Source organism: Miniopterus natalensis, chromosome X (assembly GCF_054644295.1).
Source record: "Miniopterus natalensis isolate mMinNat1 chromosome X, mMinNat1.hap1, whole genome shotgun sequence".
Classification (NCBI taxonomy): Eukaryota; Metazoa; Chordata; class Mammalia; order Chiroptera; family Miniopteridae; genus Miniopterus; species Miniopterus natalensis.
Window position 1 is genome coordinate 102,108,432 of NC_142103.1, and position 23,307 is coordinate 102,131,738.

The window sequence follows — 23,307 nt, forward strand, 5'->3', positions numbered from 1 at the left end:
AAAGATGTCTAGCAATAGATGAGCTATTTCCAATGATACCAATTGTTGCCAAGTTGAGAAGGAAAAAAAGCAACATCACTGTATCCTACCACCTCTTTTCTTCCTATTTAGAGGGGTCATACATATAAAGTATTTCCCCTTTCTTATAGATTTCACTAATCACTACTTATTGAGCAATCTTCTTCTCATATATCTATATTCTTACCCTCTTTATTACTCTCTCTTCTAACATTCTAGTCTAACAGCAATAGAAAGCTATCTCCACATGAGTCAAAATGCAAGACTCATCCGGAATAATAAATTTAATAGTTGTATTAAGGGATGTGCTTTGTCAAAGAAGATGAAAGAAACACTTTGAAGTCAAGTAAGGTAATAAAGAATCAATGCCTTTACCTTCTAAAATTGTCAAAAGGGTGCAAAATAACTTTCAGAAATTTCCATTTTCTTATTCTCTAATAAAATCTATTTCCAGTGTTTCAACATGGGCATTTAAAAAGCTTTCTAAATTTTATTCTCTTACTATATTGCTTTGATGGCATCACAACAAGGTTGTGTATTATTCATTTAAGTTGCATGCCCATGGCATTCTGATCACACTGCAGTTTAGAGAGTATTTTTTTTCTATCTAGCTTTGAATCTCTATTAGCAGGAGAGGCTATTTGCCGTAAAAGAAAACAATCCCAAAGTATCAGAGGTTTCATTTAGTCGGTTAGTTTTCACTATCCCAGTTCAGTGAAATTACAAAGGGGCAGGTGAAGTGTGTGTGTGTTTTTCTCTACACACTAGTATATGGTCTCAGGCATCTTAATCTGTGGGCTCTGCCTCCTCCCAGCCTTTAGACCAGGATTTCTCAATACTAGCAATGCTGACTTTTTGGATCAGATCATTCTTGGTTGTAGGGAGCCCTGCCAGGCATTATAGAATATTTAGCAGCATCCCTGGTCTCTATCCACTAGATACTAAAAGTACACCACACACTCTCACTGTGAAAAACAAAAGTGATGCCTGCAGATAGTGCCAAATGTCTCCTTCAGGCACAATAGTCATCCCTCCCCACGTTGAGAACTACCACTTACTCAAATAACATCATCACTCATCAGAAATTATGTGTTCTATACATTCTAGGGAGAGTAATTTGTTTACTTTAAAAGTTTGTTTAATGTTAAAATAAAGTTATCTCTGTTGATCTTGTACAAGTGGCAAATGCTTGCAATAACTGTTGGACACCAGGTGCTTCAGTTAGAAAGTCCATTACATTATCTTCCCATAAAAAGCAAGTGCCCTATCCTGGTCTTGAAATACTTCACGAGCATTTCAGAACTATTCCGTTGGCCACAGGAACAACTTCCATCCATGAATTGCATATGAAGTCTTTAAATATCTTAGTAAAATTAGTTCCCTGGGGAGTTCTTCCAGACCTCAGTAGGTACCACTTGATATTCATTCCCTCTCCCTTTAGGAGTCCACCATCCTATCAGCTTCTCTCCAATGGAAGGCAATAGTCTATACACAAAACTACTTCTGCAAGTGAGAACAAACCCCATGACATTGTAAAAATGCTCTTATAAGCCAAACATTGAGTTCCCCAATAATTACTTATATTATTATCCTAATTATCTTGAAACATTACTGCCTCTCATTGTCATGGATGTAAAGCTGATAAAAAGTAATTGAAGGCAGGCCTTTGTCTTCTGCATGTACCCATCAACATTTAGTGGTTGCTTAGGAAAGAGCAGTGTAAGACAACTGATAATGTTTTTCCTACAAATGGCACATGAAGTCATTTCTTGGAAAGTGCTATGTGGGAGGCAAAAGGAATAGTGCACTGCTCAGTGCCAGTACTTCCACGCACTGTCCTAAAACCCTAATGGCTACAATTCACCTAGGTCAGGGGACTTAGAGTAAAGGCTGCTATCAAGACCAATCTCTGAAACTACAATGTCTCATGCACCATTTTTCACCCTCAAAAATTCCATATGAAACAGTAAATTCAATTATGAAAATTTACAACAAAAATGATCAAATAATAACGAGCATATAGGCAAAAATAATAATAGTAATAACGTTAGGCCCAAAGTGTGCAAAACGTGGAGAAACATGACTCCAGAGAAGAAGGAATAATTGGAATAGTTTACGTTGCCCAAAGTCCTAGGGAAATTTCGCCAACTAATATTAGATCCTGGATGTCTCTGTTGCAGGCCACCTACCCACTTGGGAGGTTAGAGTCCCCAGTCGAAACCTAATGACTCCATTTATCATCTGGAAACCATCTTCTCACAACCATGTATTTCATTTTTACCTGTGCACAGAAAATGTGCCCTCTCTTCCCTCTTTCCTCCACCTTTCATAATATGACCTAAGGAGGAGGCATCAAAAGATGTTACTAGTGAGGTGATGATGATAAGATGAAGGGAACTTTTTACTTAACACAATGAATCGGGGCATTTCAGTAGTGGAGAAATTTACAAAGGCAATGACTATAGCCAGATGAGCTCCATGCCTTATCATGACATTTGAAATTAGAGGGAAAGTAAATCTATCAAATTTTACCATTTTAGAACATAAGGAGATCATGTGTTGGGTCAAGAAGGAATCTCTCTGACTGGAAAATGCCATGTTCACGGAAGGGAAGGGGAGGGAAGGGGAGGGGAGGGGAGGGGAGGGGAGGGGAGGGGAGGGGAGGGGAGGGGAGGGGAGGGGAGGGGAGGGGAGGGGAGGGGAGGGGAGGGGAGGGGAGGGGAGGGGAGGGGAGGGGAGGGGAGGGGAGGGGAGGGGAGGGGAGGGGAGGGGAGGGGAGGGGAGGGGAGGGGAGGGGAGGGGAGGGGAGGGGAGGGGAGGGGAGGGAAGGGAAGGGAAGGGAAGGGAAGGGAAGGGAAGGGAAGGGAAGGGAAGGGAAGGGAAGGGAAGGGAAGGGAAGGGAAGGGAAGGGAAGGGAAGGGAAGGGAAGGGAAGGGAAGGGAAGGGAAGGGAAGGGAAGGGAAGGGAAGGGAAGGGAAGGGAAGGGAAGGGTGTCTGCAGTGGGCAGTGAATCCCAAAGCATGTTATCACTACTGTAATTCATTGTTACACAAAACACTCTCTCCTGGCAGTTTTGGCCCTTAGTCTCAATAGCACTAATTGTAAATGTCACTGAAAATGATAAACAGGAAGTCATCCAAATAAAAAGCATCTGCTTATAGGACAGTCTAGATTCAATTTACTATTGCAGTCTGAGTGGGGAATCTGGTCTTCCTACTAACATGCCTCACAAAACTACATCTGCTCCAAGGAGAACGTATTGCAGTCATTTCCAGCCTTAGTCCCCACAAGGTTCTTTACCTTGTTCTTAGAAACCACCAGCAACTTTCTTGGGCTTGATATGGTGGTGCCCAAAATGGACTATACAACTCCACCAAATTAATTCTGACTTCCACCTGTATAAACATTGTTAAATATGAGAAACCTGTCCACATCCTAGAGTTAATTAGACTTGCTACTGAAAATTCATAATCAGACCTTCTAGCGATTATTTCAGTAGGAAAATAACTAGTTTCACCTGCAATTTCCACAATGCAGACTTCTTTGTATTCTCTGACATCACATGACAGCTATTGTTCTTTTGAGTAGACTGCACTCATTCAATTCAGAAACAAAATGTACAAAGGTAACATAGGTTTAAAAGAAAGATGGGAATACCTAATGGGGTGGTTATCTAGAAAGAAGGTTACTTGGAATTTCTGGAATGCCTAAATGCTCTATTTCCGTCAGGAGAGATAATAAAGATAATAAAAATCACTCTTCTTTCAAAGAGAGGGGAGAAACCACTGTCAATAATACAAATATTGTTGGAAATGAAATCACTAGTGTTTAATTCTATAGCTCTGGAAATATATAAAATACAACAAAGAATGTATTCCCTTTGCTCTAAGATAGTATTATTGTTTTAAAGGCAGCTCCACGTGATCATAGGAAAGCAATGGTGACGGCACGAAAGGTGGCATTAATGTATGGAGTAAACACTGCAGTTTACATGTTACTCGGATGAGTTAGTTACTTACCCTCTCTGACCCTCAGTGCCCTCCTCAGCAAAATGGGAATAACAACAGAGCCAACCTGACTAGGTTTCGGTGAAGCTGATGTTTGTTACCAAAGTGCCCGGGAGACACTGTGCTAGGAGAAGCAGCAGGGGCCACAGCAGAGCAGCAGGAGGCGGCGGAGGAGGCAGCAGGAGTAAATCAACCATTAGGTATTGGAAGGAGTAAAATAATTACAAATATAAATAATAAAAAGCAGTATTATTAATTTTAAAATTACAGAACTAAGTAACAATATTAATACTGAGAATATTAGTAACAGTGTTAGCAATACTCCTATTAAAATTAATATCAACATTCCTAATAACATCATTGGTGATTAGCAATACAAAGTACCTGCTATTACCAGCACTCTTTACTATACTACAGATCCTGAAAATCATTGCAGAGGCAATAAAAATAATGCAATATAAAACTGACCTATTTTGTACTAGAAATTATTATGTATTTTGGACACAGGGGTGTTCTAAAGAGTGTGATACCCTTCTGCCTTCCTTTCAAAGAACATAATTGTTTCTTGAAGCAGTATTAGTCCAAGAGAACAGCCTTTGTATAGATAAAAGGGAACAAAAGCCGCAGAGGACCCATTAAAGTTAGGGTTATTTGAGTTGTGCTGATTACCAATGCAGAGAAATCATTACTCTAAAAAGAATGCAGAGGAGCACACCTGAAACAGAAAGAAATGAGTATATTACTCTAGCAACAATAGGTTCCGAACTACAGTCAATTCTTGATGACCTAGGAGCAAGCTATCTGGCTTGAGAATGGTGGTGGTCAAAAACATTCTGCAAAAATACCCACGTATAAGAAGATGTGTACTAATTGAAACTTTATTGCAATGAGTAGAGACCACTTTGTGTATTTGTGTACCATCCTGGTATGGTCAGTTGGCTGTGGCACTTGTTTTGTCAATGTGATTTGTTTCCATGGGATTGGTACATTAGGGAATAATTTGTGTACAATGCAGATTTATTGTTTGCTGATGCAAATTTTGTTTAGGAGAAGCGCTGTGAGCTCAAAAAACTGTATCTAGCTGAACAGAGCTGCACAGGAATACAAAAAATATGCGTGTGCACACACAATCTCCACACCTACACTCCCTCAGTTTTATAGCGTGTTAGGAGTCACACCCATCCACACCTGCTGTTACCAAACACCCCTGATTTGACATCACCCTCCTACCTTTGCAGTGACATACAAGCTGCAACCCTGCCTATGCCCCTTCCTCAAGCCGACTTCAGGCTTATCAAGGAAAAGTGACATGTGTATTATAGTATTTACATATTTCTTACCGCTCAACTTGTATAAAATTGTACTAACATTTTTATTAGGTCCTTACCTTTGTTATTACTGGGCCACTGACAACGTTTTTGATATTTTAAGTGCAGTGCCCTTCACCCATTTCCCCTACAAACTAGGTGTTTTATAACAAAACTTTGAAATCATGCCATAATTTCAAGAGTGCATTATAGTAGAACTGGCTGTATCAATCTATCTTCTAAATTGTGCCCAGCATGAGAGAGAGATGCTACTGCTAAACTTCTAAAAAGGAATACAGAGCAGAGAGATAGGCTTTCTCACCTCTCACGGGACAAAGGCCTGAGCAGACAGTGGGCTCCTCAAGGGTGTGAATGGGACAGGCTGGGAACTCCAGGAAGAGCCCTGAGGCCGACACTGGCCAGCTGGCCACCAGGCCACTTCCTCTTCCTAATGAAACATGCGAGGCTACGGCCTCCCGTGTCCTTAATCAGCCTCAGAGCCAGTTCTCCCTAACGGGCGACAGCAGACGCGATCCCTGCACCTTGTTCACTGTCCTTTCGCAATCGGCCTGCGTTATACAGACAAGCATGATGCCCTGGAAGCTGCAAACTGAAGATGCTGGATCCACAAGACAGAAGGCATTTAGGTCCCCAATCACCCCTGGGAAGATACCTCACAAGAGCAAGACACAAACGAGTTTGGTCTTGGAGACGTTACACATTTTGCAGTTATTTTGATACAACTTGTCCTTAACTTATTAAAATTCAGATGGACTGGCCAACGGAGCCTGCCTGAGTACTTGCGTCCTGTTCCAGCTTAAATGTTAACGGGTCAATGCAGGGGCATTCAGGAGTGTTCGAGAACTCTCTGTACTTTCTTTGCAAGTATAGGGGTTAGATAATGGTAAAAACGACAGTGTCTCCTTTCAAGGAATTTCCAGTCTAGCAAGGAGAGAGAGAAACTTGAGAAACTACAAAGACAGTTCACTCCTAGGACTATGCACAGTAGAAATACACCCACATAATCAAGGAGAATAGATGAGCGACGACTGAGCGCAAACACAGAGGAGTCTAGTGAACACTATTGAGTGGCCGAAGCCAGACACACCCATATGATTCCATTTTCAGTTCATCTAAAGACTAGATTAGTTCAACTAACTGATGGTAATAGAAGTCAGAATAGAGGTTAACTCCGGAAAGGGTTCCAAAACCAGCCAGGGGAGTTCAAGTTATGTCCTAATTCTTGACCCAAGTGGTTGTTACATGGGTATATTCAGTTTGTGAAAACTGACTGAGTCTACACACTTATGATTTAATTGTACATGACTATTATGCTTTAATACATACTTTGTTTAAAAAATAACAAGTGTTATTGAGGTTAGGGCAGTGTTGTGAAGAAGGCACATTAGAGACTCAAAGATGCAATGTATCCACGGTGCCTACCACACTCATTGAAGCAAGTGAAAGACAAAGATGCTTTCTGGTGGAATGTTTACAACTATTGGGAACTTCTACCTGCTTCCTTATCTTGCAGCCAATTCCCTTAACCTTCAAGTCAAACAACACATTTCTTATTTACCCTCAAGCCTTAGGATCAGCAGTCCTTAGGAGTCACATCTACATAGGTGCTAAAGAGACTTCAAGCAGAATTAAAGGGGAAATGGATTTCTATGATAATAGCAACATCTATTATTTTCAAAGAATCTCTCCATGTCTACCCTCCATTCCTTTTTGCCTCCATCTCCTCATTTTCACCCTCTCACTCTGTCTACACACATGAGCACTTGTGCGTGCACACGAGCACACACGCACAGAGTAGGTTTATCTCCTACAAGTTCAAATTCTCATGCAGTCACACCTCTTGACTCACTGAGGAAAGCAAGGGCTGTTTGGTTCAAAAGGCTTAGGACATCCAGGCGCCAGGCAAGATTCACTGCTGACCAGGTCCTGTCACACAATCAATACATGGCTATCTTCAGGGCTCACCTTTCCGTACTGGCTCACATGTATTGTTTAGAACCCTTTCAGGAAAGGGACCATCTGAGACTAGGTTAAGGGGAAAAATAGGCCTATATTAAGTAAACGCACTAAGGTACACTAGTCTCTGGCATGGTTGAATCCAGAGCCCAGATGTCACCGGAGTCCTTACCCCCAGCCTCTCACCACATGCTTACTCAGGCTCTGGGCAAGAGGATTCCTGGGCCTGGCACCTACGGCTACAGGAAGCTCTGGGCTTACATTCTTAAAGGAGGTCACCTTAGAGGAACAAAGCCCCTCTTTGCTGCTCAAGTTAAAAAAAATACCCCTGGGAAGACCTCTCCTTGGCTCAGTGTGGCTCAGAGGGCCAATGATCAGCAGCCACTCAGGTATGTTACGGTTAGCATGGGAAAGGAGAAGTACCCAAAGGAAAAAAACTAATGTACCAAGAAGAGGAAAGAGTTCCCAGGAGGGGAAATCACACATTCGCGACCCTAGTGTTGTTCAAACATGGGCTACAATTTATTTGTCAGGGGAGGGGAGGCGGCACAAAACTACTTCAGTGGGCTGCAGTCAGCAGGAATAAAAAATGGAAAAGGGTAAGATACAACAGAATCGGATTGTTTACTACTCAAAATTATTTTGTGAAACTTCTGATTTAATTATGTGTATGTAGGTATGTGTGTGTGTAGTATATGTGTGTACTGGGTAACAATGGAAAACAAATTTCTTACTGGGGGTTTTTGTTTAAAAAATCTCAGAGTGCTAAAATACTCTAGGCAATTACCAAACACCAGATTTGTGTAACATCTAAGCATCTACGCCTACCCATTCATGGGAACACTCAGGAATAGTTCATACCTATTCCCATGCAGTCATTTAATGTGATTATGGTGATAGATACACAAAAAGGTATAGCAGACAATGGACAGGTGGGGCCTGGGGTGGGATGAGAGATGGATGGAGGGGGGACAAGGGGGATCGGGGACACTGTAATACTCTCAACAATAAAAAAAAACTTAAGTATAGTAGACATTTTTATTATGAATTATTACACCATATTCAATCAATGAGAAAACAGGTAAAAATAAGAAATGCACAACTGTAAATTCCTTGTCAATGATAGCCAAATCAAAGTGCCTAATAAATTAATTGGTTTTATAAACACCAGGAAAATTAATTTTAAATTACTTAATTGTTTATAATTATCTTTCAAAACTTACTTTCAATCACATGATTACTACATTCTTGTTAGAAATAATTTGCTCATTACAGAGCAGCATGAAAGAAAAGACCTTTTCAGTTCATGTAAACTCCAATCGTGTAGCATACAGAACTTGGGAAGCACGTTTCCCATGCATAGTGGGGGTAAAAAAAAGACAACCCCCACTATGAACTGTTCATGCATCAGAGCAACCACTACCATCAGCCAGTGAATGAGTCCCTAGTTATCAGGTACCAGTGTAACCATCTCTTTCTGGAGATAAATTGAGCAAATCTCTGCTCTCCAGAACAGGCACTTTGGGGGCAGAGGGGACAAAATTTAATATATAACCATATGCTCAAGCAATAATGGTGAAAAGACATTTTATTAGATACAAATTTTCAAAGATACTATGCACAAAGTATATTTAAACAAAATATCTAAGTAAGTATTAATGTGCTGCAAATGAGTTGAGAACAAAGAAATACAAAGCCTTTTACCTCTTTCCACTGCAAAGAGGCTAGAGTCAGCAGGCACTCCTGGTTACCTAACCAACAGTCATTTCCTCTCCTCCTCTCCTCACAGAGGCTCAAGTTTGCAGAGCTATCAGATGGCCACAAGCTGGGACGGGTGTGAGAAAGGGGTCATAGAGCTCAGGCCCTCTCCCACACTACAAGCTGACTCCTAATTCATAATATAAATCAGGGTTTATTCTTGCGGGCCACCACTGCTATTTTGATTGGGATGAGTCTTCATGGTACAGAACTCTTTTACTCATATTAGGATGCTTCGTATCCCCGGTTCCTACCTATATGCCGCTAGGACTCCTGCCCCCAACATTATAAACAACTAGAACACTCAGGGCCATTGCCCAACACCTGCCCCCCAGGTGAGAACCACTGGTTCCCTAAACCAGGGATCTATGGGCAAACTTTTCCTATAAAGGGCCAAACAATAAGTATTTTCAGCTTTGTGTGACATCTGCTCTGTGTTGCAACTACTCACCTCTTTGGTTACAGTGCAAAGGCAGCCATAAATCATATGTAAATGATTGGGCGTGGCTGTGTTCTAAGAAAACTTTATTTACAAAAATAGGTGGTGGGCTATACTTGGTCCTCAGATCATCATTGGCCTTTACTGCGAGTCAAAACCAGCCGTGGTGACTCCCCTCACCAGACAGATTTTAGAAAGCCATGAGAGAGCATGATAATTCTGGACAATGCAAGATCAAGGACTCTGCTAGGAGGCTTGTGGAAACATTTTCCAAACTCTCAAAAAGGCAGGCATGGAAGGAACATATCCTGCTCCCCTCTCCTCTTCTTTGGTCTTTTCTGTGTGAAGATATGCTAGCCAGAGCTACTGCAGTCACTTTGCATCCAAAAGAGGTGGAGTCTATATGCTGAGATGGCACATGAAAAAGATGACAAAACCCAGAACCCCTAAATGCAGTTAATTGTACCAAAAATGGCCCTACCTCTGGATTTCCTAGGTAAGAGAATAACTTGTCCTCCCCTTTAAGCTATTTGTACCTGTGTTTTCTATTTCTTACTGACAGTATCCTAATAAAAATACACTTTCAATTTGATCACAAAGCTAAGGATCATATATTTCCACCAGAATATAAGTATGGGGTCAAGATGGACACTTGTTAGCCACTTCCAAACTTCAAGTGTTTCTTCAGCAACCTTGTTGCTGTTCTCCAAGTGCAGCTTTGAATAACATTAGAGAAAATATTGAAGAACAGCACGTTGACTGCTTTCTCAACTTCTTTCCCCATATTCCTACATGCACCTCAAACCCTGATTCTGAGTGTTAGGGTCTCAGGGAAGGCGAGTCAGAATTAGACATCTCATTGCCCTTTGCTAGGTGTGGCCATGTGACCCATTCTGGTCAAGCAGACTCTAAGGGAAGAGTCTCAGCTTCTGCAAAAGATGTTCCTCCATGACTTAAAAACAAAACTGAGCCACACGACAAACAAAAACGCTCACAGTGCTCTAGCCAATCATATGATGATACGATGCCTAAAGCTGTGGAGCTTTCGCAACCACTTCATACCCTTGACGTAAACGAGCATGAGGCTGGTGGAGCGGAAAGAAGGACAAGGCCTGAGCCCACGAAGCCTCCCCCAGGAAGCACTCCCTCCAGGAATACCTTGTGCCAGCCATGGTCAGCCACGTGTTCCTCTGCCTGCAGCGAAACGTCTGACACACTCAGATTAGGAATGCATACTAAGGATGACATTTTAACTTAAAACGTGGCAGCTATTTAGGTTTGCCTGAACTAAGTATAGGTGTTCCTAAATAAACCCCCATGCCGTAGCGGAATGTTGCCGCGCTCTTCCTAGGAATTAGACAACCCCTGTAGGACCGGCCAGGGAGACACATCCTCTGGTGTCTGTATCACCCGAAGGAAGCCCACGTTCCCAGTGCGGCTCCTACACTTCCATTCAAAGCATCCACCTCCCAGAAGAGCAACAAGCGGACAAAGGCGAAACAGTTCATCAGCCTTTGGGTCTGAATCCATTACTCCATAGCAAGTACGGGTTAGTACATCTCTACGGGAAGAAGGCAAGCACGGCAGGAGAACATAAACATTTACAACGTAATTCCTATTCAAGTTGTTTAAAATCTATTTGGGAAGAGAAAGAATCGTTCACAGCAGGAACATTTATAGTAAAGAGAATCCTCTCTAAGCGCAAAATGTCCACTTATGCACAATTTCAAAAACGCAGAAAGATAAAAATATTTATATATCTAAATCTGTATCCACATATTCATTTGTAATCTCTTCCCATCAACAACCACCTGATGATATTTGATGACACAGGGCAGAGGTTAGCCAACTTTCTGAGGGGCAGATATTTTAGCCTTCAGGGGCACCTGGTCTCTGTAGCAGTCACTCAACTTGCCCATTGTATAGCAAGAGCAGCCACAGACAATACATAACGGGTGTGGCTGTGCCAATAAAACTTTATTTAAGGACACTTACATTTGAATTTCATACAACTTTCATGTGTCATGAAATACTAGTCTCTTGATTTGGGAGAATAATATAAAAATAGAAAAACCATTCTTAGCTTTATGAAACACAGGCAACAGATTGGAATTGGCCCACAGGCTGCAGTTTGCCAACCTCTGGTCCCTGACCCAGGATACAGGGAAAACTTTGATATGCCTCCAAGGTCAGCATTAGAACTATGAATTATGCCCTGCATGGTTTTATGCATATATCTTCTTGAGTTCAGATGATCTTTTAAAAATGTTAACCTATGCCTCATTGGGGAGAAAAAGGGACATCTGTAATATTTTAAACAAAAATAAGCAAACAAACAAACAAAAATGTTAACATATGCCTCTAAGAGCTAGACTACCTGATGAAACACATCCTTATAGAATGGATCAATGGGAGTTTGTGGAGTTACACATGACCACATCAGCACTAAAGTGAGACAAACGAAAGGATTAACCAACCAGTAGAGAAGGATTGCGAACTTTATTGCCTCCTACGTGCGTTTCATCAACCTAGTTAAGTAGCACTCCATTCTTCAGCCTGTCAACGTGATCTCAACCGGAAAGGCAAATTATGAACTGATGGCATCAGAATCAAATTACAGTCCTAAAGGAACATCCATCAATATATCCCCAGCATGTGGTTCTCAAAGGAACACCAAGTTGTCCCCTTTACTGAACAGGAAATTATCAGAGGATAAGAGTTTTAGGATTGCTGCCAAAAATTAATAAAATGTAAGTTTAAAACACTTACATGCATTCTTTTTTTTTGGGGGGGGGGACAAGAGAAAACTATTTTTTCCTGTTTACATTCCTATTAGAAAAAGCTTGATACAGATACACTGGCTGAAATAATTTTGCTTCAGAGTATTCAATTCTATATAAAAAAAAAGCATTTTTCGAATGATATGCTCTTCAAGCTTGATCTTAATTTGATGATAAAAATTACCATTAAAATTTTACAGATCTTAAATTTCTATTATATTTTTTATATAGATCCTTAATATATTAAACTATCTCTTGTACTTCCTTCATTTTAATTTTCTAAATTTTATTTTTCAATTACACTTGTATTACACTTAATACAATGATAACTCTATTCTTTTGTATTAGTTTCAGGTGTGCAGCATAGTGGTTAGACAATCACATACTTTACAAAGTGTCCCCTCAGTATTTCCAGCACCCACCCGGCACCATGCATAGTTATTACAATATTACTGACTGTGTTCCCTGTGCTGAGCTTTCTATCCCCGTGACCGTTTTGTAACTGCCAATCTGTGCTTCTCAGTCCCTCACCTTTTTCACCCAGCCCCCCACCTTCTCCCCTCTGGCAACCATCAGTCTGTTCTCTGTATCTGTCAGTCTGTTTCTATTTTGTTTACTTTGTCCTTTGGATTAATTCATTTTAAAATGAAAACTAAAACATTATAGGTTGGAAGTGTCTGAATAAGCAAGTTATATTTTCATTCAGGACAGATCTTTCAGCATTTTAGGGGATAATATTACCCAATTTTCATTCTTCTGTATAAGTAAACTTTCTTCTCTCCCTAACTCCTCTGATTCCAATAACACTTTTATTAGTTTCTCGTGCATCTTTGCAGTATTTTTAATGTAAATACAAGCGTGCTTATTGTTGTACAGTTCACTATTTTCATTTAATAAGTGAACCCTAGAGACTGTTCCATATGATTACATGGGGTGTTCCCCTATTTATTTTTTATGGCTGTGTAGTGTTTCATGTTATTTTAATCTCAGTTCTCATCAATGCAGTCCTTAAAATTTGCTTATTCTACAGTAAAATGGTGGAGGTTTAGAAATAGAATTCAATTTAGCAGGAATATCATGTAATTTTCTCATTATAGGAACATGAGAAACAAAGGTTTGACTTGCTAAAAATCCACCTGAAGTTCCCGCTGCCATCCCTCAAGCTTTCCCATCACCAACTGCTTCGAGTCTTATCCTGTGATTAACTTCTATGACAAATGTTGCTTGTCAACTTTAATACCTTTGAGGAACTAGAATGCCCACAATTTTGGCATAAAATTTGAATATCACTTTAATGACAACTCAAACTACCTTCTGACTAATGAGTTTTGAAATACTCAGTATGCTATTATTGTCATTAAAAAATATGCCTATGAAACCAAAAGACTTCCTTGTAAAGATATTCATATTATTATTCAATGCAAAACAATGGAAATGATCTAAATGTTAACTAAACAGGAAGTCATTTAGTAAACTATGGTAAATGTAGCTGTTTATATTTATAAAGAATTTTTCATGATACAAGAATGTAGTGTTCTGTAAAAATTTAAGTATAGAATTGTATCCATGATATTAACTATGCAAAACAGATAGGTTACAGAAAATAGAGACAGCAGGGCACAATGAACGAGCACAAGCTCAATCCCCAGTAGGGGGCATGCAGGAGGCAGCTGATCAATGTTTCTCTCTCATTGATGTTTCTATCTCTCTCCATGTCTCCCTTCCTCTTTCTCTAAAATCAATTAAAAAAACATATTGTGTGTGTGTGTGTGTGTGTGTATGTGTGTGTATTTGGGGTTTGTGCTCAAAGAGCTCATAAATGAGACACAATCCCAAACTGGACTCAATCTTAATACAATATGTATTAGTCCACAATTGCCACAATAATGTTGCATAACAAGCCACTCCCCCACTCAGTGTCATCCAACAGCAAGCATGTGTTTTCATGCTGGCAGGATGGCCATGCGAATCTAGCTTCTGGGACCAGCAGGCTAACTCAGGCAGTTCTTCATATATAGTACTGTTAGAAGCAAAAAAGAAATGCACACTGCCTCTTCAGGCCTCTACCCAAACTCATCCTCTCTGACTCCCACCCATGCTCGGTTGGCCAAAGCAAGTGACCAGCCCAACAGCAATGAGGAAAGGAAGGACACTCCACCTCTAGCAGAGGAACGGTCATGTCACAAGAAAGTCTTGAATTATGGGAAGGTATATGAATTGGAAACAAAAGCACAATCTACCACATGGTAAGCAAATGTGATAATAAGTTTCGGGCGCGTGACACCCAGCAGACTGGGCACAGAGCTAGACTGAATTTCCCAGCCTCACTCGCAGTTGGTTGTAGCCAGGGTTCTGGTTACTGGAGCGTGGGTGGAGCGACGCACTGCAATTCCAGGCTTGGCCCTTCCAGGCCTCCCACCCCTCCCCTGTCAGGTGAAGGTGACGGGCAGCACAGCCCTGAATCTGATCTAGAAGACTAGAGATAGCTCAGTCTCCCAGGTTCTCAGCAAAGCTCCCTCCCCCACTCCGTCAGGAACACCTGCTGGGCTGCAAGCGAGCAAGAAATAAGCCACCACAAATTAAGGGGTTCATCTGCTAAAGCAGTGACATTATCTTAACTAGTAAGAGATGGCAGTTGAGCCATTTAACCCAGGACTGGGGAGTTGGAGAAAGCTATGTGGAACAAGCTTAGATTACATATTGAAACATGAAAGACAAACAGTATTTTTCTAGGTATAAAAAGGGGCAGAGTAAAGATGGTCCTAGATGAAATGGAGAGTATAAGTAAAAAGGCTCAGAAGTATAACACCATTTAGAAATTCTAAAAAGTTCAACAAAGTTACAGGTGTGTAGGTGTCTGTGTGTGTGTGCTCATGTATGTGCACATATGTTTTGAAGGATTTAATCGGAAGTTAAGTCTGGGAAGCAGAAATAACAAATGTGCACAAATAAGATACCCAGTGGATAAAGAATGTAGATTTTTCAGAGTGAACATTTTGTAAAGCATATGATTGTCTAACCACTATGCTGTACACCTGAAACTAATACAAAATAATACTGAATGTAAACTGTAATTGAAAAATAAAACTTAAAAAATAAAAATAAGAAAAGGAAAAGAATGTGCATTTTTTCCTATGAGCATTAAGGAGAAAGGCGATAAAGAAGATAGGATGAGATTTGCACATTAGAAAAGCTTCTAAATTAACCCCCAGTGGTACAGTAAATGCTAACAGGAAAGACCCCACAGGGGACCTGGCAGGGCTGGTTGTGTGCTGGGCATCCCCCCAACCACATCTGCCCTTCCCCTCCCAGCAAAGCAGACAGCTCTAGCCCCAAAGGAGAATTTGAGTACTGGTTCTGGGAAGAGAGCACAAGGAAGAACAGTAACACACCCCAGGCAAAAAAAAAGAGTAAATATTTAGGCCTTGCAAGCCATGTGGTCTCAACTACAGTATTCAGTTCTGCAAAAGCAGCCACAGACAATACATAAATAAACAAGCATGCTGTGTTTCAATAAAACTTTATTTGCAAAAACTAGTAGTAGAGCCATTATAAAATAAGTAAATTTTTTAAAAAGTAAACAAATCATTTGGGATAGAGTGTTAACCTGTGCCCCAGGCCACAGAGGAGGGCACTGACTGGAGCTGCGGTCAGTTGAACAATTGAGGGGCTTGTGGCAAAACTAATCCCAGATGTCAGCCACTGTGTACTGGACAATGCTAACTGCCCCTGCCCAGGGGTTAAGATTGTGACTTGGACTGTGAACTTCCTAAGAGACAGGCGCCCTAGACTCCAGTTAGAGGGGCCGTTGTAAAATCACCATGGTGAGATGTCTGATTCAATGCAGAACAGCCTCGAATGAGCCAGATGGCTCCACGTTCTCCACCGCAGCAGTCTTTGACCAGGGAAATAATCATGCCACTTAAATACTGTGTATACACCCCTTCCTACACTCACTGAGCAAGTGTAACATTAATTTTATGCACACTGGTATACTGTTTGCTTTAAAGCTCATGTTTGTCAGATAATTATCATGTTCATATTTTCAAATTAAGCAAATCTCACAGAATTTATGAAATATATGAAAAACAACCAAGATAAAAATTAAAAGCCTATAGTAAATTATAATTGTAGGAAAATTGCTTTTCCTTTTCAGACTTGAGAAACATTTCTTTCATAAAAATGATAATATTTTCCTATCATTCATAAAGGGCTTGCTAAAATAAAAACTTGCTGACATTTTTAAAAACCCATTAGAGCATAATCATAATTTTGCTTGTTGAGCTTATAGCAGTAAAGCCCAGATTGCTTAGAAGTCCAAGTTGATTCTTCTTAACCATCAATTACAGAAAAAGAAAACATGCTTCAAATGTCAAAACAGAAATAAAAGTTTATTCTCTGAGACCTAGTCCAAGAGCAGGCCATTTACTTTTAACTTGTGTAGTCCTAAATTGCTGAACATAATTGTTCAGCTAAACAAATAATGACCATTTATCCACAAGAAGTATTAGAATGGGTTGTTTATGATTTTAGTCACTATTTAGTATAGAATATTTATCGTATGCCAAATGCTGTAAACCATACTTGAAAATATATTTCTAAAAGAAGAGTTCAGGCAGGAAACCCTTCTCATTTCTTTGCCAGGAAAAAATGGGAATGTTAACTTTGTTATCTAAACGAAGGCTTAGATTTCTTCAAGATAATTTTCACAGCTTAAGTACATAATGACCTAAACTGCTCCGAAGCAAGGTAACATTCTTTTCCTATGCTTTTGCTAGGAAGATCTAAAGGTAGTATATAGTTTTTCATTACAATGCTCTTAGTCAAATCATATGAAAGTTGGGTTAAACTCAACTCCAAATTAATACAGCCTCTACCTACAACTAATTCCACTTATCTAGTTTTTTCCATTTGGAAAATGATTAATGAAGGTCATCAGCCATTAGGACCAGGAGGCTCAAGTGTACTGTAAGGAAATACCAGGCATTCTCCTTCGGACTTATCAGTTCTCCAGCACACGTCGGTTGAGGCTATACAAGTATTATTGCCTATTCTTTTTCCATCCATGTTGTAAACTAGAAGTTTAAAGGCCTATGGAAGACAAGCATCACTCTAACAAGTAGCTCTTTAGCCCCCAAAAGCCACTCCACCTTAGTGACCAAAAAACAAGCATGCAAAATTGTCCCCAGTGCAACAGACACAGTAGGGCAATATGTTCACTGTTATGTTGACAAAGTTTCTCTCCTTAACCAAACTCTAGCCAGGCCCCTCTAAGCCCTTTCTCGACTCAACCTTATAGGCCTCAACCCTGGCCTATAAAGACTTAAACACTTAGTTTCTTTTCTTGTGAAAAATATTTTGTATTGATTTTTAAAGAGAGAGGAAAGGAGAGGGAGAGAGAGAAACATCGATGTGAGAATGAAACATCAGTTGGCTGACTCCTGCACGCCCCCTACCGGAGATCAAGGCAACAACCCAGGCCCCGAGCCTGCAACCCAGCCGCATGCCCTGATGGGTAATCAAACCTGCAACCTTTTGGTGCACAGGACAGTGCCCAACCAACTGCACCACACCAGCCAGGGCAACACTTCGTTTCTAACAATTCTAGGGCACATCCCTAGAATGGCTCCAGCCCCCTTAACATGCCTGCCTGAGAAAAGTCAAGGCTGCCAAAGGAATTTACCGTTTGTTCCAGCCAACACCTGAAGATAGGGCCCCTGTCTCCCAGCCCCTGTGGGAGGGGAGGAGCCTAACTTGGGTAAGTGCCAGTTAACAAACCCAGATGGGTTTCGCATGCACCAAATTTCCCCTTCTCACTTTTTGTAATTATTCACTTCTCTGCCTCTACTGTGTCCCCAGCTGACCACGTTCCCTATTCATTTTCCCTTTCAAATACCTAGCCACCTCTGCACAACTGGAAGTTGTGTTGATTTTACACTGGCCTCTTCTCCCTATTGCAATAGTCTATTACTGATTAAAATCTGTCCTTGCCACTTTAACTAGTGTCTAGCTTTGTTGATCTTTGACACTGTATTTGGTTATACTTGTTCCCACACACATGTGCTGGTTAAGTAAAGAAGAGAAAATAGGAAAAGGCATTGTTTAACTCAGGGGTTGGTAAACTGTTTCTGTGAAGAACAGATAGTATGTCAGACTTGGCAGGCCATGAGGCCTCTGTACATCTACTCAACTTTGCTGTTGTGGAGCAAATGTAGCCACAGACAATACTCAAATGCATGAGCATACCTATGTTCCAGTAAAACTTCATGGACACTGGCATTTGAATTCCATATTATTTTTGTTTTAATTTTTGGAACCATTTAAAAATTTACACAACATAAAATTTAAACCGTTCTTAGCTCACAGGCTATACCAAAACTCAGTAAGCCAGATTTGGGCCATAGGCCATAGTTTGCCAATCCCTGGTTTGACCTATTTATAATTTTCTTTCCTTGCTTTGATTAGCTTTCAAAGTTAAAGATCGCTTCATGGTAAGATTGGTAGATTTCAGGACTGTATTTCTCAACAACTCAAAAAATGCTCTCAACTTTCTCATTGAGCCAAGTATGAAATCAGTGATTTTTAAGTCCATTCCTTAAAGATAAATTTCTGTTTCACCAATAATGTATATTCTCTCACAGCTAATCTTCCATGGTAAACTCCAAATGGAATAATAAAGTAATCAAGTTGAACTCTGTGCGTGTGTGCGTGTGTGTGTGTGTGTAAAGAGAATGACTAGCTGGAAGGTCCATAAATAGAAAGTGAAAATTTCCAGGTTATGCTTTTAGAATATAAGTAACTTTCACTGCAGCTGACAATCTAAATCAAATTCTGAGAGCAGAAAGCTGAAATTCATGAGAGAGAGAGAGAGAGAGAGAGAGAGAGAGAGAGAGAGATATGCTTGAAATGGTACATAGCCTACACTAGAAATCTTTCGCCTGAAAGTGCTATCGACTAGACTCACAGCTGCAAACTAGCAACCCCTGGGCAACTAGAGTTAAATATTCCTAAAGCAGAAATCTAGTTCTGTTATGAAACTGTTCATCATTTCACCTCCTGACAGCCAGGAGAATCAACGGAAGTCAGAAAGGACTGAGTTGATGAGCAAGGAGCATTGTTCATAAAATTCAAACCCAGAGTCGTGGGGAGTTTTTCACTGCTAGCCTCCTGAGCTCACTATTATCAGCAACATGAAGGCAATTACTCGGGTAAAAAGAGATGGGAAAATCTGACCTTGTGCATCACTTCTTTAACTTCCCTTTTCCCTAGGAAATATTCAACTCTGAATAAGGTGAAGGTAAAAAATAGAAGTTTAGGGGTCTCTAAATAGATTTTACATAAAAATATGAGGACACTAGAAATACATATTTTTTTATTCTCTCTCAAATGTATAATACTTACAATGAAATAAGCACTTTTTATTACAGATATCAGTGACTGCTATGTTCCACAAAATAACCCATACAACTACAAGACAGGGTAATGTAAAGCAAGTCCCAAATTTATCCCTTAGCACAAGAAATTATCTTCATATTAATAATTGGGACCCAATCATCTGAAAGTGTTTGCCTTTTTGCTTAAATAAAAGAAATGAAGTCATGCTATTTGATCCACGAACACACTGCTCAGTTTAATAACACTCCTATGAGTTTGGGGTTTCAAATCACTTCCCTTAGGCAAAGGGGCATAATCATATGTTTTTTCTACTGAGCTGGAATCTTCTAAAAACACTTCAAAGAGTGCATCTGCTTTACAAACAAAATAATCGATACAAAGAAGAGCACCAATAAAAATATCTGCTTATTTTAATACTATTCCAGGCTTATAAGGCAATCATCTGTGATGCTCTCATCTACAAGGATGGCAAATGATATATAACTGTTACCAAGGAAACAATGAAGTAAAAGTACATGTAAACTATTAAGCAGTTTAATAAGAAAATTAAAAGAACAAGAAATAAACATCTCCCAATAGATTCATGACACATTGCACCACCCACGATGGATGCAATCAACTGTCACAACTCAAAAAGATGATGTAAAGGGTCACAACTTCCCAGCTATTCCAATGCTTGGCAGCATTTTTAAAAATGTGGATGGTAAGATGGTACTGGGTTCTTGAGGGGCAATTTGAATTCTAAATTTTCACATGATTAAAAGGTCATAGATTCTAGGAGTAAATGCTCAAATGTAGGTCCTTTTAAAAGTTAAAATATGCTGCTTATTAATTCCAGTGTGAATTAATATTTTCTTGGAATTCTCTGTCATTACTACTGTCTTTCCTCAAGGCAGGACATTCAGCAAATATCAGGTATGCTTTCTACAAGCAAATGCTTTCTGAATTAACATTTAGAAACTCAAGTTCTTGGGAATCAAAGGGAAGGCTAGGGCCTGGGATAACTGTGTGTGTTCATCTCTAAGCCATGAGAATTTTAAGCACTCAAGTAACTACATTGATCAAAGCTAAATCCTTTAGGAAGATTATCCATTCTGAAATCAGGAAAATCCGGCAGGGTAAGCACTTTTATACTTCACCTTTGAGAAAAGAACTTCATTTCTGTAACAGTGTTTAAATCTCACACACAAGACTATTCCTTCAAGGGCTGAAGCAAGCAGCTGCAAACATGTGTTTCCGCATGCTGATGACCCTCTATTTCAGCTTGGGGACCATCGCTGAGTTCACATTTAGCAAGAAAAGGAATATTCTTATGGTAGGAAGATTCTTTAATCGGCACATAAGTTCAGAACATGTGCAGCTTCTTGCTTTAGAATAAACACTCTACCAGCATCACATTAAGGACAGAAAGTGAAATTCACACTCATTTACTAAATTTTAACCTCTCTTTAAAATAAGACACTAATCCCCCACAGTCTGGCTTGGGTTTTGCAAAAACTCAGATTTGTGATATGAAAAACATCTTTTCACTGACACACAGCTCTGTCCTCTCCCAAGCTCCAGAGTTTAAGGACTAAATCTAGGCTCTAGATGTTTTGTTAATCTTATCATTTTTATCAGTAGAGGCCACCGAAATCAAACTTGGTTACTTTAAAACAGACTATTGGTTGAACTTCTCCCACGGCAATAGCTCTGTCCATCACGCAGATGGCACCAGGCAACCGCTAAACTGTTGCTCACAGCTGTTTCCCATCCCTGGTTCATGATTTGACAGCTGCTTTTAAATCAACAATAGGCAGAAACATGCACAAAGTTAATAGAGGTGTGAAGCCATGGCCCTCTGTGACATTGGCATGAAACCAATCTGCCACGCTACAATCACCTTCGCCTTGACATGGGTCTTCTGATCTGCAGGGCAACACCTCTTCATGGACTGCTCCAAGACAGACACATTTACCCATCAATTGTATACCTCACGTCCACCCAGACTAACTTATACTGGGGCCCTTTCCCTGGGAAATCTGCTTGTGATATTAAGACTGACCTCTGTGAATAGAGCACTAAGGTGGAGATAGGCGAGAAGAACAAATAAAAACCTGTGGATGTTGGAGAGGCACATCTGAATGGCATGTTCAAACTGAATTTTTCTGAAATGGCCCAAGGATAATTTAGCAAAGAGAAGTCAACATACATTTCCCACTCGGGCTATATGAGGCTGTTCATTCTTGCCTGATGAAATTAACATGTCCCACCCCGACACTAAGGAATGGAGAAAACCTAGAATTATTCTCACCTGACTGCAAGCAAGTCTAAACTGTGTCCTAGAAAACCCCTACTGCCTACTTCCTAAGGTTGTGGTGGTAACTGTTATAAAGAGTCCCCAGGGCAGAGGTCCAGTCCTTGCAGACCCCTGGGCAGAGAAAGCGGGGCATGGTCTTCTAAGACTTCTCAGGCTAGCTCCGTCCCAGTTAACACCATACTACAAAAAGCACAGACCCACGTCTTGGGTTTCCATGAAGACTTTGGAAGCTAAGCAGGTCAGAAGATTGCTCTAACCATGTGGTACCTAGGTAGCCAAAAAGTGGACATGTTGTTCCCCTATCACCACTGCCTGAGAAATGGGCTTGAAGTGCCGATTTTCCTTTCCTTTCAACAACATGGCCACTTGGAAGCCAATTTCTAAATCTTTCAAGGCTTCGGACTACATAGTTACCCAAAGAAAGGCTAAAGGTCTTTGCCTTCTGTCCCCTTGAATTCAGCATCTAGGTCACTGCTGGGAACAACTGGTCCACCTACAAGCTGAGTTTTACAGGGTGTGGAGGTCTAATTTAGCGGTGGGGGAGGGGGCCACTTTTGCTCACTGCTGCTTGGAAGGACGTACCCAAGCTCTAAGGACTTCTGGCTTTCCCCGGCAGTAGCAATTACAACCATCTTCTCTTAGCCCTGAATCATACACATAACCCCGAGCACCCCCGGGTCTTCTCCTGTGGGAAACAAACTGTAGTGAATATGGCTGTGTGTATGAGGGCGTGTGTGTTTCTGTGTGGTCTACACCCGTGGACACACAAGCCCCACCAGACAGTGAGAAATAAGTTGAACGCAGCAGCCCCTGGCCACCCGGTTTCAGTCGCATCTTAAGCCCATCAGCTCTCTCCAGCATTTGCGTCTCCCCCAGACTCCTGAAAATAAAGCACCAAGTTGCCCTCGGAGGCGGCCCTGGGTGCAAATGAACCGGCGCAGCCCCTACCTCGAGAGCTTTGCAATCTTTACAAAGCTGAAGACATCCATGCAGGCGGCTCCGACGCCCCGTCTCACGCCAGCAAAGGCAGCCTCCGCAGCCCCATGGCCGGCCGGGACCTCAGCGCGCCCCTGGGCTGGAGCGGCGGCGGCGGCGGCGGCGGGCGGCGGCCCCGGGGAGCCCGCACCTGGACGCGGCGACTGCTACCCCCCTCCGGCCGCGAGCTGCGTGTGCATCCCGAGCAGGACCGCGGATGGGCGCCCGTGCGGGAAAACTCAATTGAGAGGGAGGCGGGCGGGCTGCGAGGGGCGGGGAGAGCGGGCCGGGCGGTGCGCTCCGCGCGGAGCCCCGGCCAGGGAGCCTCCGGGCGTCTGGGGAGGCCCGCGCC